Here is an 18,424-nt window from a genome sequence, read left to right as displayed (position 1 = left end):
ATAAAGACTAGCTTTAAAACCCTTCCTTGCCTGTTCATTAAGAGGTTAAGAATTATGTTGCTTCTAAAATCAAAGGAAAAAATCCTCTTAGATATACAGTTTAGGGATTATTGCAGATTCTTTTTTTTTACTATATTTGGCTATTATTTCCCTCCTAGAATTGTTTTCTCTTACTAGTTAATACTTCACACATTACTGGGGATGTGTACATACTGTAAATGGCTCATTTGTGATAACGCAATGCACGCCATTTTACAGAAGATAATAAATATAAACTAATAGTCCATTTTACCAGACATTAATTAGTAAAGGATAGAAGAGCCAGTGTCTGCATACTCCAGAATATGGATCTGGTGAAGTGATAGCAGAGTGCTTGTTTTTAAGCAGAATGGTATCATGTAACTGGGATATAGTCTGCCTATGTGTATCTATGCAAGTATTGATTGGTGTAATGGAAAATTAAGTACAGTAAATAGAAACAGATACATGAGCTTCCTGTATAATAAAGTTATGTCTTGAGCAATATTGTCTATGTCTGGCATTATGATATTAGCATCTAAGATCCAAATAAAAAGCACTTAGGGAATAGAGAGTCTGGATCAAAATAATTGAAAATTAATTTTCACTAGAAATGCATAAGGAAGCAATAAAGACTCATTACTTGTGAAAAAAAATAATGAGGGACATAACTACTGCATGCCCGAAAGGCAGAATTTAGGATGTGATGAAGATGACTAAGGATATTTTGAGATCTGCATAACTGCGTGTATTAATCTATTGTTACTGAGTGCCGAATTTCTAAAAAGAATTACCAGACTGTACATTGTACAGTTTAAGAAATTGCAACATGTCAATTATACCTATGGAAACGCCAGTGGTTTTCCCGTAGGGATAATTGAGACAGAAATTTCATAGAGGAAACCTCTACCAACTCTATCTAAAGTGCTACAGGAAGAATCGCAATGCATCGCTGCAGCGGTTTTTCCTGCAGCGCTTTTACGTTGCGGTTGGCCATGTTCGGCCTTAGCCTTTATTAGAAATGTGTTCTCCCATTACTTTGGAGCTCTGGCATCCACACCAGTACAACCAGCTACCAGAAAGAAAAAACCTCCCTGAAATCACACATTATAACATACATACCTTACTTTTATCCCTGCATGAATGGCTAAACAGGATGTATAGTGCTGCTTTCCTGTAACAGACTTTATCTGAAAAGAGAAATGTTCAAAATATGTGAAAAAAAACTGCATAAAATGTAAATTTTAAGTGATAGCTTTAGTTGTCCTTTGCAATTAAGATTTAGTGGTGTTGGTAGCCTACTAGATTTTACTGCTGCATCTTTATTTCATATGTAATGTGAAATTGGGTTGCATTTGTTTCACCAGATTCTGAAATCCTGTGACCTATCTACAAAGAACTGAGTGAATGAAATATAAATACAAAATATTGATATATTAACTAGTGATGAACGAGTAGTATTCGAACGAATACCTCGCTGGCATAGGAATGCGTGTAATCGGCCAAACACCAAGGGGTTAAAAGCATGGCATATTTGAAGTGTTTAACCCCTTGGTATTCGGCCGATTACAAACATTTCTATGCCGGCGGGGTATTCAGTCAAATACTACTTGCTCATCAGTAATATTAACCCCTTCCTGCACCATGACTTAATAGTATGTCATGGTGATTGTTTCCACTGAGAAGCTGAGCAGGTGCCATTGAGAATAGTTGTCAATATGATACGATCGCAGAAAGAAAAACGGTCAGTGGCACTACTATATTCTCTTTTTTTTATATAGAAGCCATTTCTTCTATCATCCAGTCTTAGCGGACAGCAATAGATCGTGTAAGATTGAAATACTGCTCAATCCATCAATTATGGCAACAAAAATGGTGGTGCTCACTGCATTAATAACAGCGTAAATGTCCAGAATATAGAAGAAAGCAGGGCACTCACCAGAGCAGTTCATTTAAAAATGACAATCCTTTATTTGCATACTTCTTAAAATCTTCAATACATCAGGGGAGAGATGGTAGCATGTCAAGCAATGACCGTTTCATGCACTCAGCATTTCATCAGGCTTGCTAGGCTGGTGGCTAGCCTGATGAAATGCTGAGCGCATGAAACGGTCATTGCTTGACATGCTACCATCTCTCCCCTGATGTATTGAAGATTTTAAGAAGTATGCAAATAAAGGATTGTCATTTTTAAATGAACTGCTCTGGTGAGTGCCCTGCTTTCTTCTATATTCTGATTTGTATGATACAGCTGACCCCGCCTGTAACACCTGTGAATGGAGTCAAACTCTGTTTGTAGGTTTTATCTCCTTTGATTCCATTGCCCCTCATGGCACGATTGGGGGTTGCTGATATGTTGCCATTGCAACCCACAGTAAGGCTGGGTTCACACAGGGGTTTTTTGGACTGGATTTTGATACAGAATCCACGTCAAAATCTGGCTCATAAAACCGCCTCCCATTTAATTCAATGGGTTCCTTTTTCCTGTTTGTTGCTGCTCCCAGAAAAAAGAAGCGGTGTGACACCCACTCCCGACTAGGCCCATTCATTTGGGCCTAATCTGGAGTGGAATGCCGTGACTGGATGCTGGTGCGCTATATGCCATTGCCATGTTCAGGAGCTGTGTGCTTCTTCTCCATTAACTCTTTGTTAAAATAATACATTTGGGGTTAAAATGATGTTTAATTGAAAGTAAGTAATTTTTCATTTTCATCTCCCAGTGTTAATAAATTCTGTCAAACAGCTGTATGGTTAAAATGTTCCTTGACGGATTTAGTTTCCAAAATTAGGTCACTTTTGGGGGGTGCTTATTGTACTGGTATTTTAGGGGCTCTGACTAATCCCATACAGTATTTGTACAGTATTCTTAGATAGTTTTTTTTATATTTTTAGTATTTAAGATTTAGAAATATAATTGTACTATATATTACTTCTCCAGAAGAAAGCAAATCCAAATTAGCATGCGTAAATGTAACATGGCATAAACATGTAAATGTTCATTTAGTTACAGTATATAGTGTGACTTGCCTTTCGCATTCTATATATATTTATTTATTACTTCAATGAAGATACGATAGGCTGAATTGGTTCGCAAAGAAACAGATTCAACCCGAATATTCCAGTTGTTCGGTTTTTAATGACACTGAACATATGATTAGAGATGGGCAAATTGGTTCTGAAATAATTCAATTCGACTCAAATATTCCAGTTGCTCAATTTTCAATGACAAATTTGGGATTTGTCTCGTATGAATTGCAATAACTATACATACACACATCCATGTGTTTAGCACTAGCAGTTGAACAGATCAGCCACAGAATACCTGGACCGCTGATCATTATATAATACAATGGTGATCTGAGTGTAATTCAATAGAAGTGTGGGAGGTACTACAGTCTTCATATAGAAGCTGAAATGCGGCCACGCTCCAGTTCTCTTGTTTGTCGTTGCGGGAAAGTTAAATCTGTCATTTAGATCTCTTAGGACATTTGTGAGATCATATTTTTCACAGATACAGTAAATCTACTGAGATAATTTCCCAAAATGAGATTTTTTTTAGTGCACCAGGAAATAGTTAATGATAAATTCATCCCTTTTGAATGTATAAGAGAGTCTTTTTTAAATTAATTTAGGTTATAACTGCACATAGCGGGCGACAGCAAAAAAGCGCTGCGGGAAAAGTCACCGCATTTACGCCACATAGGGTCACAGCCTTAAATAGTGTTTTGTGTCTTGAGGGTACCCAGCTATTTATCTGACTGAGACTGACAAGTCTGCTTCATTTTAATGAACAGGTTGGGGTTCAAAAGAGGCCATATGGGTTTTTGCTGAACAGAACACATAGATCAATACCCTATTTACAAGTTATTTGTCATTTTGACTCTCTTTTCAATTCTCCAATAATACTACAAATTGGAGGAGTTTCAAAGAATAAACAAACAAATCAAATCCTCGGATTAAGAGTAAAGGTCTAGAAACTGTTCAGCATAAATCACGTCGTGACCAAAGCCCATACATTTTTCAAATTGAATTATGCAACCAGACATAGGCTATGACTGCATTTTTCTTCTTGACATAATAAGATCATCTTATGTATATTATGTCATGTGTCATGATTAAAACCTTTACATATGTGGAATATGTTATCTCCTTGTTTGATTTACGATCATTACTTATGGCTGATAAATGTGTAAATAGGAAATATAAACCCCAACCTCACCAATATTAGATGTGGAAATAAGAGAGAAATTCATGGGATTGAGTGACCACTTATATAATTTTGAGAGATCAGGTTAATGATAGAGCTCACTGTTAGCTGTCATTGCACCTCACAAATTCACCAGAACCTGGTTCTACTGGGTTGACTTTATGACCATGGATGCATACACATCCATTTTCTCCTTGTAATTAGTTTATGTAGACTTATTCTGGGTATTGAGGGTCATTGTGTTCAGCACAGTGCACTTTTACTTTTATATCTTTTTTTCTTCCTCTTTTTTATTTTTCTCCATTACCTTTTGACATATCCTTGACTTTGCATATATATGAAAGTAAAAATGTGACAGTATGTTTTATGTTATATTTTTGGACAGGATGGTTGTTCAGTGGTTAACATTGGTGCCTTGTAGCACTGGGGTCCTGGGTTTGAATCAAGGGCACTATCTGCACATATTTTGTATGTTCTCCCCATGTTGGTGTAACATCTCTGCCTGTTCGGGCCTCTGCGCCACCCTCTGCTCGCATGCTGCGGCGCCGGAGGCGTGTGCAGTTTGACAATTTGCTTAAGGTTTTTAGTTGCACTGTGTGAACACGGCTCTAGTCCTTAATTGGATTTGCACCACACCCGTCTTCTGCCTAGGTTGCCTCTGTTCATTAAGTGGTTAATCTGTCTTGCCTGTGATTGACAGCCTTTCTTCCTGTCAGGTTCTAGGCGGGTTCTTCCTTCCCTATTTAGTCTTGGCTCACAGTCACACTGGTGCCGGTTATTGCCCTTGCTTTCTGGTATCGCTTGCTGTTATTTACTTGTATGCTAATCCTTGACCTCTGGCTTTCCTACTGACTATTCTCTTGACTCCGATTTGGCACTGCATCGCTCTCTTGTTACCGAACCCTGGCTACCTGACCTCCCTTTGTTGTTGTACGTCTTGTCTGCGTTTTGTGTTTCACGTATTCAGGGAGGGATTGTCCTCGTGGTTGTCGCCTATCACCTAGGATAGGCTCTGGCAATAGGAAGGGAAAGCGGGGGGCTTCAGTTTAGGGCTCACTGTCCCTTGTGCCCCTCCATCCAGGGTTCACCAGCAGCTTCTGGGGAATTATCATCTGGCTATTCCCTAACAGTTGGTTTGGGTTTCCTCCATAAAATTGGAATCTTGTAAAAACAACTAAAATTTGAGGATGCCCATGTGGTTTGTTGTATATAGGTCTGAAATCAAGAGAAGCCAAAAGAAAGATGTCAGTAAGTTTAAATCAATACCAAATATTTAAAGATGTACCATGATTGTGAAAGCACAGGATTGAAGTCTTGGGCATTGACCGATTTTACTAAACTCACATGGTCAGAACTAATTAAAACTCTTAGCACAGCATTAAGCCAAGTAAGTTTTCATTAAGTTGTACTGTTACACCAAAAAGGCTTAACCCCGTAAGGACACAGACAAAAACACCTTAAAATCATGTCCCCAGTTTTCAAAACAGACATAACTTTGAGACTCTTTAACTGAATGAGTGATTTTTAGACTTTTTTTTTTCATGACACATTGTGCTTCATGTTAGTGGGATCCACCTAATGTCTCTCAGTCCTCTAACTGGGGCAATATGGTAAGATGAACTTTTTGAGATCTGTTCACATGGTGTGGTACTGCATGTTGTCTGCCTCTCCTGTGATGCTGTCCTTGTGGGTTGTGTGTTCTAGAGCAACATGGGTGTTGTTGGGCTGCTCAATTAGATCAATGTACAAGATTGAAATATGCAGTCCATGTCTGTTTTTTTTCTCCAATATGTGGCATGTAAGTGGAAAAACATTGATCAAAAGTTCTGGCGTTTGTTTATAAAATTCCAAGCATTTTACAGATATTAAAACAATATGGAGTTGAAATTTAAAAATTTCATTTTTTTAAATAATTCATTTAGCCCTAAAATGTATACAAGGGGTTAAAAGAGAAAATTCATCTCTCAATTTGTTATGCAGCTTCTCTTGAGCATGTAAACTGCTGTTTGAGCACACAGCAACATGTCAAAGGGAAGAACTGCCACTGGGTATATGAAAAGCAGATTTTGCTGGGATAGTTTTCAGGTGACATGTCTCAACTGCAGAGTCTGTTAAGTAGAAACACAATGGAAACCCCCCAAAGTGACATTTTTGGAAACTGCACCCCTCATAGAATTTAGTGATATAGTGAGCATTTTGACCCCACAACTGTTCCACAGATTTTATTAAAATTGAGACGTAAAATATACTTATCATGCCTATACTGAAAACATCAGTGTTTCCATAGGAATAACTGACATGCTGTGATTTACAAAAAGGCTATGGTTTTTGAAATTGGAGCATTTGTGCTGTAGATTTTTTTATGAAATGTGTGGATCGGATAAGCCCAAATCTACTTTGCATGTACTGTAATAAACGGCATTTTTTACCAAAGTGCTGTGTATTCGCAACGCGGGTCCTCGAACTAAATTGGGATTAGACAGTCTAAAGATGCAGAAGCTTTTCCGCTGCTGATTTTTTTTTTCTGCATGGAGTAGATGGGATTAGCTAGAAACCCATCCACTTTCCAGTTACTGTAAAATGCTACATGGGGCCCCAGCCTACAGGGGTTTTCCCACAAAGCAAGTTATCTTCTATCCATATGAGAACACATTTGAAGAACAAGAAACCAAGATATAATTGGACATGCAAATAAGCATAATTAGTATTATTTTCTACTTCCTAATTTACTAGTTTTCAGCTTTTCACAAATTCACGCACATTGCACAGTATATCTTCCTTCAAATTTTTATGTTTTCTATTTCCTACATTATATTTTATCATATAAAACTATTCCACCCCTTCTCGTCCTTCTGTTCCTTAGATTGAATTGCATGTAATTGTATTCTGATATGATAATTAAAACATTGTTTTTTCCAAATTACTCACTATTGTAGTAAGTAGGTTGATTCTGTTTCTTCTGCCAGCTTCTTTGAAGCTAAAGAACTGTCAGATAATGGGAGCCTCAAGTATCATCAAGAGACCTGTGGACGATGTAAAAAAAAAAACCCTCAAAGGAACTTACTGATGCATAAGATAAATGACCACATATAGGACCTTGTTTAAATCATTACTTTTAAAAGAACCCTTCTCCAGAGCTAAGTTTTCTTCAAGTAAAACATCTTAGAAACATTCAAGGTGAAACCTGTCAACTGTCTATTATTGGAGCTTGTCAGTGCATGACATGGTAAGGCTACTTTTACATTTGCCTCCGAGTCTCTAGTGTCTCCTGCACAAATGGCTTTTTCATCTGTGGCTTTCAGTTTAAAAAAACAATGGACTGTCTGTTGCTCTGGTCCTCAGATGGACAAAAATATTGGACAACTAATTCTAGTGTTAAACTAGCGTAAGGCTGGATCACTTTACCAACAAGCTGACACCCTCATGCACATTCATGTGTCAGCTCATATGAAGTTCCATATGTTCTACATGGGAATAAGGGAGTAGACTGCCACCAGACACCTCTGTTGGTAACTTATCTACTAGGGAACAAAAAGATCAGACATGTTGAAATTCAACAACCCAATCCTCAGCTCCCTGCAACAGCAGTTGGGAGATATAGGGAATTGGTGGGTTTCGCTAACATTAATCTATAGTGTATGGTTCACTAAAGTCAGAATCTCTAGAGTCACGAACAGGACCCTCAGACCTAACAGAGGTTAGTTGGGCGAGCTTATCTAAAAATATTATATCTTGAAAAATTTATTAAATTAAACGCAGTCACTGTAGAACTAATATGCAGTTGTCATGAAGATAAAAACTCCATAAGCTAAAAAATAAAAGGGTATAACAGTAAACTACAATATAGACAGTAAATTTAGATCTTGGTTTACACTTAAGAATAAAATTTGCTACTTGGACTTATTACCAACCTGAATGTCTTCATATAGTGTATGAACAATTAAATAGAAAAACAGCATGTATAAACTCAACACCTAGGCAGCATTGTAAACAGGCCTGGTTCAGTTAGGAATAATCCGGCCATACACATGAGATATTTATCTGCAGATCATTGGCAGATCCCGCTTATCTTAGTAGAAAGTGCTGTTAAAAAAACACTAGGTTCACATTGGTGCTAGAGTTTCCGTTTTTCGGGTTTGCTTAGGGACCCCAAAAAACAGAATCTGCTTAACAAGCGCTTACCCGCGTAAACCCGCAGACCCCATAGACTATAATGGGGTCTGCCAGGTTTCCCCCTGAAAAAGGCCCCAGCACTACATTTTTATTGGTTGGGAAGGCATTTTGAACTTGACAGACCTTATTGTAATGTTATATGTATGATCCGCAAAGATATCAGATTATTGGCAAATATACCTGGATCTGCCAAAGGTCTTCAGATAAATATTTTATGTGCATCTTTAGAAGACAGGGTTAGGCCTTATTCACACTTGCATATTTTGGTAATTTGTATAATTATTTAAAAGGCAAACCCAGAAGTGAGCCTAAGACACAGAGGTGATTCTCCGCTTTTGTTCCACTCCTGGACTTGGCTTATAGACACTGATACTAAATCCTGGATAATATGCTGCTTGCTAGTCAGTAAATGATGCTACTAGGAATAGAAAGCAATCAGTTCTTTACCTTTAATTATGCTGCGGTCGGCAACTTTGACTTGGAATCAGATGGTTGATACACGGAAGGAAGTGTTTTAGTTCTCTAATGGATGACCATTACTGGCATCAGTTTACAGAGCTCAAAGTAGACATCTTGATAGAGTATCTGTCTGCATGTCTGCAGGCCTCAAGAGAAATTTCACAAGATGATTTATTATTTACACAACAAATGGTTTAATACTGATAATTTTATTGACTTTTCATCATACAAAGAATAATCTGGTGCAAAGTGGTGGGTTCAAGAGTGTAAGTAGAGGGGAGGGCACTGACAGAACACAAGCAATTTTGGTGGTTGAAGGTTGAGGATAGATTGAATTTATAAAAAGCTTTTTAGGTAAATGTAATTTAACTTTAGTAGTAAGAGAGCTGCAGTAGGAGATGCAGTAGTAGTGTAGACGTAGGGTCCCAACCCAGTCAGATCATCAATAATGGAACGTCACACAATGGAATGTGCTTCAAAATCATGCAGTGTTTTATTAAGTGCTTCAAGTAGAGTTTAAGGTGAAACGTTTTTCAGTGCATACAAGCACCTTCATCAGACTCTACATATAAGGAAAGGAAATATATACAGTGAGACAAAATTGCACATGATATACAATATATACAAAATATGTACAATACAAGGCCCAGATGTAAAAGGGCAGGGAATACAATGGTAGATTTCCAAATGCTGATATGGTGGATCAGGACATATCCAAATATTGGGAGATAGACACATGACTAGTGACGGGTAGTGAGGTATACTGAACTAAAGCTAAAAAAAGCAATAATAGACTGTGTAGACAGAAGTGATGTCGAATTCCTTAAGAACTGATAGTCCGGTTAAGGTAAACATAAAACAATCTGTGGTAATAAACAAGCATATAAGCAGTACCTTTCACTGAGGGGTAAAGTAATATACACGGTTTTTCAACAGATGACCCCTGGGACAACTTGGATTCTGTCAATAAACAAGGTGGCATGTCAAAATTGTAGAGTCATTGGTGGCAGAGGAGAAAGAAGGGGGCTATTAGCCGTACTAGTGGTATTCGAACAAGGTAGTGCATACATGATGGTAAATGGCATAATGCTCATTGCCTAGGTAACTTACCTCCGCTTGTTAGCCTGCAGGGTCCGCTTTTAATGATATAATTGGTGGTCAGTAGCAATACTATTGATAGGACGCGGCACAGAAATAACAGCTGTAGCGCTGTAGAGAAAGGCGCGTACAGTCTGTGCCGGAGGTCCGGTATAAAACGGCCAGACGGCCGTCTGGCCGTTTTATACCGGACCTCCGGCACAGACTGTACGCGCCTTTCTCTACAGCGCTACAGCTGTTATTTCTGTGCCGCGTCCTATCAATAGTATTGCTACTGACCACCAATTATATCATTAAAAGCGGACCCTGCAGGCTAACAAGCGGAGGTAAGTTACCTAGGCAACGAGCATTATGCCATTTACCATCATGTATGCACTACCTTGTTCGAATACCACTAGTACGGCTAATAGCCCCCTTCTTTCTCCTCTGCCACCAATGACTCTACAATTTTGACATGCCACCTTGTTTATTGACAGAATCCAAGTTGTCCCAGGGGTCATCTGTTGAAAAACCGTGTATATTACTTTACCCCTCAGTGAAAGGTACTGCTTATATGCTTGTTTATTACCACAGATTGTTTTATGTTTACCTTAACCGGACTATCAGTTCTTAAGGAATTCGACATCACTTCTGTCTACACAGTCTATTATTGCTTTTTTTAGCTTTAGTTCAGTATACCTCACTACCCGTCACTAGTCATGTGTCTATCTCCCAATATTTGGATATGTCCTGATCCACCATATCAGCATTTGGAAATCTACCATTGTATTCCCTGCCCTTTTACATCTGGGCCTTGTATTGTACATATTTTGTATATATTGTATATCATGTGCAATTTTGTCTCACTGTATATATTTCCTTTCCTTATATGTAGAGTCTGATGAAGGTGCTTGTATGCACCGAAAAACGTTTCACCTTAAACTCTACTTGAAGCACTTAATAAAACACTGCATGATTTTGAAGCACATTCCATTGTGTGACGTTCCATTATTGATGTAATTTAACTTTGTCTCTTCTTGTTACCCGACCTAATGTTGGTCATTGTGACGAGTCTTCATTTCCTATATGTCTAGTCAGTGATCTGGTTGGATGAAGCATTCCAGTTGGCTGATTGTATTCTATGAAGGAAGGCTATGGTGATTATTATTATTATTATTATTGTTTATTTATATAGCACCATTAATTCCATGGTGCTTTACATTTGGGGGTTATATACAATACTAACAGTGACCGATTGGCACAGTGGGGTAGAGGGCCCTGCTCGCGAGGGCTTAAAATCTATGAGGGAAGGGAGCATAGAGACAGAAGGAGAGGGGGAGACACTTCAGATGGCAGTGAGGTTATAGTGTTATTGGAGGTTGTAGGCCTTCCTGAATAGGTGAGTCTTCAGGGCCTTCTTGAATCCTGTGATTGTGGGGATGAGTCTTATGTGTCTTGGTAGGGAGTTCCAGAGTATGGGAGATGCACGAGAGAAATCTTGGAGGCGGTTGTTGTAGGAGCGGATGAGAGCAGAGCGGTGTAGGAGGTCATTGGAGGATCTGAGGTTACGTGTGGGCAGGTAGCGGGAGATTAGTTCAGAGATATATGGAGGGGCCAGGTTGTGGATCGCTTTGATTGTTAACGTTAATAGCTTGAACTCAATTCGCTGGGCTATAGGTAGCCAGTGGAGGGACTGGCAGAGGGGAGCAGCCGATGAAGATTGGGGGGTGAGGTGAATTAAGCGGGCAGCGCAGTTTAAGGTGGACTGGAGGGGGGTGAGGGTGTTTGCTGGGAGTCCATGGAGAAGGGTGTTGCAGTAGTCTAAGCAGGAGATTATGAGGGCATGGGGTGTTAGTTTCAGGGGTGAGGAAGGAGCTCATTCGATGGATGTTCTTGAGCTAGAGGTGGCAGGAGGTGTTGAGGGTTTGAATGTGTGACTTGAAGGATAGGTCGGAGTCCAGGGTAACCCCAAGACATTGTGCCTGTGGGTCAGGGGAAAGTGGGGTTCCGTTAACTTTGATAGATGGGTCAGGTGGAGGGGCCAAATGTAGTGGGGTGAAAATGATGAACTCCATTTTCTCCATGTTCAGTTTGAGAAAGCTGGAGGAGAGGAAGGAAGCTACGGCCACTAAGCAATCTGGGACTCTGACCAGCAGGTAGGTAATGTCTGGTCCAGAGATGTATATTTGGGCGTCATCGGCATAGCAATAGTATTGAAAACCGTGAGATTCTATGATGAAAGGGAGTCTGTCACCAGTACTCATTTCAATCAAGCCCAATAGATAGGTTAGGGTCACCTGAATCAAACAGTGTTTTCCCTTTGTTAATCATGTGTTGCCGAGACAGCACAGTTTTGTCGATATGCAAATGAGCTCTCTGGAGCAAGTAATGCTATGCCATTGCTCCAAAGTGATAGGTGGCAACACAACATTGCTTCAAAGAGCTCAATTCTATATTTGATTCAAGTAACACCATCTATCTTTGGGTATGGCTTGTTTTCTTGGGCTCTGGTGACAGGTTTCCTTGAAATGTCAATAGAAAGAGTTACCTGAACCCCTCCAGGATGAGCAACCCTGACATCAAGTAACTAGAAGAGGTGAATGATAGCTAATGAAACCCTACACTAGCAGTTAGAGAGGGTTCTTCTAAAAATGCTTCACCCACCTTATACACTATGACACTATAACACTATAAGGAAAGCCTGACTGGGTGTTAGATAATACTACGTTCCTGAATTTATGGTTGTACTCATTGGCAACCAAGCACAGCAAAAGATTGTCATCACTAAGATGATTAGAGGAAATTTTTAAAACTGTGCCAAATGTTTATTTATGTTTGCAAATATATTTAAATTTATATTTATCTCCAAATTTAGATACAACTATATTAGTGGAAAAAGCCCTTTTAGGCTAGGATCCCATCTGTGTTCAGGTTTCTGTTCAGGGGAATTCACTTGGGAAACCCATGAACCCCATAGACTATAATGAAGCCTGTGTGGTTTCCTCCCAAAAAGAGAGAAAAGTATGGAGAGGAGAACAGAATCCCCGAACACAGTGCTGACATGAACCCAGCATAACAGCCAACCCTAGAGTATAATAATATCACTTTCACCTGACATAACTTTGGCTGTTCTTGCCTTAGAGAGCTATACATTAGATGGATTGTTCTACACTATTTTTTTAAGCAATTTTAAGGTGTGGTTTGCACCGAACTTGTTGACCTGTAACAAATCTTAGAGCCGAGACCACCACCAATTCCAAGAACAGAGAATGTTTTCCCCCCATTGAAAATTCAGCCTAAATGTTGATGTGCCGTTTGGAGTAAAAATAAGAAGTTGCAATGGCACTCTGCTAGTATCAAGAATATTACTGCTAATTTCTACTTAATATAAAATAATTAGAAAATTAGGTTTTTGCTCTACATTATGATCAAACCATACATGATTATTTGCCAGCGGCCTACTTTAGATTGGTCTCTACACTAAAATGACTCACTTTTCTTTGGACTTTGAATTAAGGACATTTGTATTTCAGCCATATTATGCTTAACATACAGTATTTTCTGTCTGGATCTGAGCCTCTGAATGAATAAAAGGGGAGTGTAGGTCAACCATATTATTTTCTAATTAAAATCGGCCTTAAGTAAATGAGTGACGTGTATGACCTAAATGTACAATGCAACAAGCACACAGAGTTCTGTACTCAGCTATGGATACAGGATAAATACTTTTCATGGCATAACACCTTTAACATAATGTTATTAAAAGGACTATGTCAGCACATTTAAAGAGGACTTTTCATGACTTGGGGCAGATGCGGTTTTATATACTGCTAGAAAGCCGACAGTGCGCTAAATTCAGCACACTGTCGGCTTTCATGATCTGTGCCCCCAGTGAAGAGCTATCGGTGACAGTACTGTAGCTCTTCACTGTCAGAAGGGCATTCCTGACAGTCAGTTAAAAATGCCCTTCCTCACAGCAGCGCCTATAGCGCTGTACTGTGAGAGTGGGGAGGAACGCCCCCTCCCTCTCCTCACAGTACTTGTTCATAGACGAGTAGTGGGGGGGGGGGGGCGTTCCTCACCGCTCTCACAGTATAGCACTATAGGCACTGCTGTGAGGAAGATAGTTCTTGACTGATTGTCAGGAACGCCTTTCTGACGTTGAAGAGCTACGGTACTGGCACCGATAGCTCTTCACCTGGGGCACAGATCATGAAAGCCGACAGTACACTTAATTCAGCGCACTGTCGGCTTTCTAGCGTTATATGAAACCGCATGTGCCCCAACTGACGAAAGGTCCTCTTTAATGCAACTTGCATACAGGGTTAGGTATGGGCAGAAGATACTTATTCTTGGTCATACTTTTATTAAAATGACAGTTATAAATTTGGACTTTGATTCTCTTTGCACCGACCTCTAAATGACAGGTGTAGCATCCAAACAAGAGACCACTGTGCCCGACCCACTTCAGAGTAGGAGTCTGCCTCAATTGCATTAGAGAGGGTAACACCCTAGTTACCCCATCCAGCTCTAACGCACAAATGGGCTAATAACCAACAACTATGAAAAAAATAGTGGATCAGGTCAGGATATCAAAAGCAAAACAATCATGACTACTAAATAAAATAATTTCATTTTATTAATGAAATTTTTTTGATAATACATATAGACAAGGGGAGAAGTAATGGAAAATACCACATGATAAATGACAAGGTCAGAAACAGGGGCAAATATATACACTCACCGGCCACTTTATTAGGTACACCATGCTAGTAACGGGTTGGACCCCCTTTTGCCTTCAGAACTGCCTCAATTCTTCGTGGCATAGATTCAACAAGGTGCTGGAAGCATTCCTCAGAGATTTTGGTCCATATTGACATGATGCATATGTAGTATATAGACCACAGAGCTTTCATTCACCTGGTGGGAGATGTTGATTGCTACCTGATCAACTGGGTCTCTGGTCTCTGCATTTGTTAGTACCCAGATATCAAGGGGTAAACTGTGTGGTTCTCAACAAACTATCTGAGAGCTACATATGGGAAAAAGTTATTTTGTAGATGACTGTATAGGGAAGGCAATAAAAATACTAATTGTTGCCTGATAATAGTGAAGTCATACTGCAATTGTGTTATCATTTTATTTAGGCCAATTTTAAACAAATATTAGTAAAAGTTATGTTTTAGTATTTACTCCTACAGTGATCTCATATTGACATGATGGCATCACACAGTTGCCGCAGATTTGTCGGCTGCACATCCATGATGCGAATCTCCCGTTCCACCACATCCCAAAGATGCTCTATTGGATTGAGATCTGGTGACTGTGGAGGCCATTGGAGTACAGTGAACTCATTGTCATATTCAAGAAACCAGTCTGAGATGATTCCAGCTTTAGATAACTAATTCCCCCTGACGAAGCCACTTGCGTGGTGAAACGCGCGTCGGGGCGCGTTCTGATGCATGATACACATACAGGTAATGTTCATTGCAGCCTATATGCTTTTTTTATGTCTACAATATCAAGTGTAAATGTACTGTTTCTCTAGTAAAAGTCACTAATGTTCTATAACCTTCAAACATTTATATATAGGGAATGATACCCATTTTCATGGGACTAAAAAACTTTTTCATTGAATATTGTATTAACTGAAATGTGAAAGCATATTGCCTCACAGAAGCCTATTACTATGTGTGTCATTGCATCCAATGTTGGTTGCATTCATTACCTCAAAATTTATTTATGATTTATTTATGTATCTTTCTAATAAATTTATATATTTTTTATAATTATGTTGTCTTTTATGTGGTAGTTGGCCTGTCGGCCAAAAGTGGTTGATTTTGATAGTACTACCCAGTATTGCCCTATATTTTTTGTGTGACGTTAATTACAAAATATGGGGTAATAATCACTTTAGTAAGCAAAAGGAATTGCAAGAATAACATAAAAACCATCCTGATAAGGCAAGTTTTTTTTTCTGAATAGAAGCATTAATTATTATTCTTGAGATGTCAAAATATTTGTGTCATTCTGAAAGTTTGCCATCCAATATGAAGTTTTTCAACAGATTTTTCAATGCACAAATATTGCAATGCATCAAATTTTGAAAGTTCATAGAAACAGATAACAAAATAAATAAACTGAATCATATCCACATATAGAATTTAGAATCCTTACATCTGATATGTTGAACAGACATACTATACTGACAGAATCAGGCTAATGACATGCAAACATTACCAAGCGTTCTCTTCTTTTACAGAGTCATATTTAATGTGCTTATTTTAAAAAGATTTTAAAGTATAAACAACAAATACAAAAATGTGAAAGACAAAAACTACACAAACAAGGCTGCTATTATCTCATTGCATTTAGCAAATAACTCATCGTAATAAAACAAAATATTAACATTTGTTAATGATAATTTGTTAATGATAATCTTCCCATGAAAAAATACATATTTAAATTTGTATACAATAGATAATAGAAACATTTTTGCAAATATAAATGGATTAAACTAATTTTGCAGAGTTTTTAAGATTTTCTAACTATTTTAGTGGTGTCAGTATGTTGATCAGTTGCCAATTGGTACGAGTATGAATGCAAGAACCTTTGTGATCTAGGATTTGCCAGAAACCCAGCCCCAATATCCTTATTGAGGTTGAATTATCTTTTCCTGTATGCTTTCTTACTACCTGACAATCCAGCCATCATGACTGGGTGTCTGACAAGTATCAGACCCTATAAAGTTTCTGCATTTATGGTTGGGTTCATTGTCAACTAATCCATACAACAGACACACCAGTAACGCTGGGTTCACACCAGCGTTCGGCACTCCATTCTCAGGTTTCCATCTTCTGCATGCAGAAGACGGAAATCTGTCGTGCCGAGTCTGGCTGTGAGCGCCGGTGAGCGTTTTATGCTGTTATTACATAACAGTTTTGTTAACTGAGGCCTGGTTCACATCTGAGTTCGGGCCATTCCGTTCCGTGAAAAATGCAGAGAGAAAAGTCCTGCAAGCATCACTTTTCTCTCCGCATTTATTGTGCGGAAGCCACACACACCCCATTATAGTCTAAGGGGTCCATGGGTTCCTTAGGTAACCACTTTTTTATGCGGATTAGGTTTCCGTTTGGGGGTCCCCAAACGGACTCCCCAAACGGAAACCCATGCTCAAATGTGAAGTGGGCCTTAGTTGTAGCTGATTGTTTTTCTTTGTTTTAGCGTTTACTGAAATATTTCTAGGTTAATAGCTGAGTGAATGCTACTGATTTTAGTGGAAACCAAAATATGGTGCCAAATCAATTGAATGCCAAGGAGACGACTCTGACTTGAAGATCTTTTAGCTCTTGGTTGAATTTTCCATCGTTTTGATGGTCCTCTATACAGGAATCCTAGATAGAAGCCCTGTCAGAAAAGCTTCACACCGATGTATGTAAGCCACGATATATACAATCTGTCTGGTTTGCTTTTGTGTCCAAGGAAAATAAGCCAACCATGTTGGTTCCATAAGCATGATCTTAAAAAAAAACCAAAACTGTACATAAGACAACCATACTAAACATAATGTTTCCAAAATCTCTCCACCAGTCACCACTTTACGGACAATAATAGTAAAATTTAACTGAAATGTGTCAGTTTTATTGTTAACAATATGAAATCATATAAATGTAAAATCTGTTTCAATTATATCGTACCATAAAACTGTCAATATTAGAACTATAAATCGTTCCTTCATTTCATGTTGTAAAGCAGGCTGTACTTAATGAGGGAATAGATATAGTTAGAATGCTCACAGTGTATGATAATCAATGAGGTGAATATTCATATTATATGCCGAATATTTCAGAAGGTTAATTATCTTTATAATACACAGTATGGTAGAGTTTGATGAAAGAGTCCCATAATGTTATAATGCCTTAGGCCTGGTTCACACCTGTGTTCGGTATTCCATTCAGGGAGTCTGCTTGGGGACCCCTGACCGGAATACCGAACGCATTGACAAGCGGTGAGCAATGAGCCCATGGACCCCATAGAATATAATGGGATCTGTGTGTTTTCCGCGCAGTGTCCACATGGAACATGCAGAGGGATAAGTAGTTCATGAAGTTCTTTCCTCTCCACATGTTCTGTGCGGACACCGTGCAGAAAAGACACGGAGTTCATTAAAGTCTATGGGGTCCGTGTGCTTTCATTGTTCACTGCTTGTCTATGCATTCGGTATTCCGTTCAGGGTGTCCCCATGAGGAATCCCCAAATGGAATAGCAAACACAGATGTGAACCAGACCTTAATATGATGAATGACTCATTGTAATGTCATAGAAGTATAGAAAAATGCACAAAAACAAACTGGAACATTATATAAACAGATAGACATACAAAAAACCTATAATAGTATATGACAGGGACCATCACTGGCTGCTGAGATGCCAGGGCAGTATCAGTGTAAGCAGAGTGCTTGCTTTCCTCCATCATTCCTCAGGGTGGTT

The sequence above is a fragment of the Leptodactylus fuscus genome, chromosome 3 (assembly GCF_031893055.1).
Source record: "Leptodactylus fuscus isolate aLepFus1 chromosome 3, aLepFus1.hap2, whole genome shotgun sequence".
Classification (NCBI taxonomy): domain Eukaryota; kingdom Metazoa; phylum Chordata; class Amphibia; order Anura; family Leptodactylidae; genus Leptodactylus; species Leptodactylus fuscus.
This window is presented reverse-complemented; position numbering follows the sequence as displayed.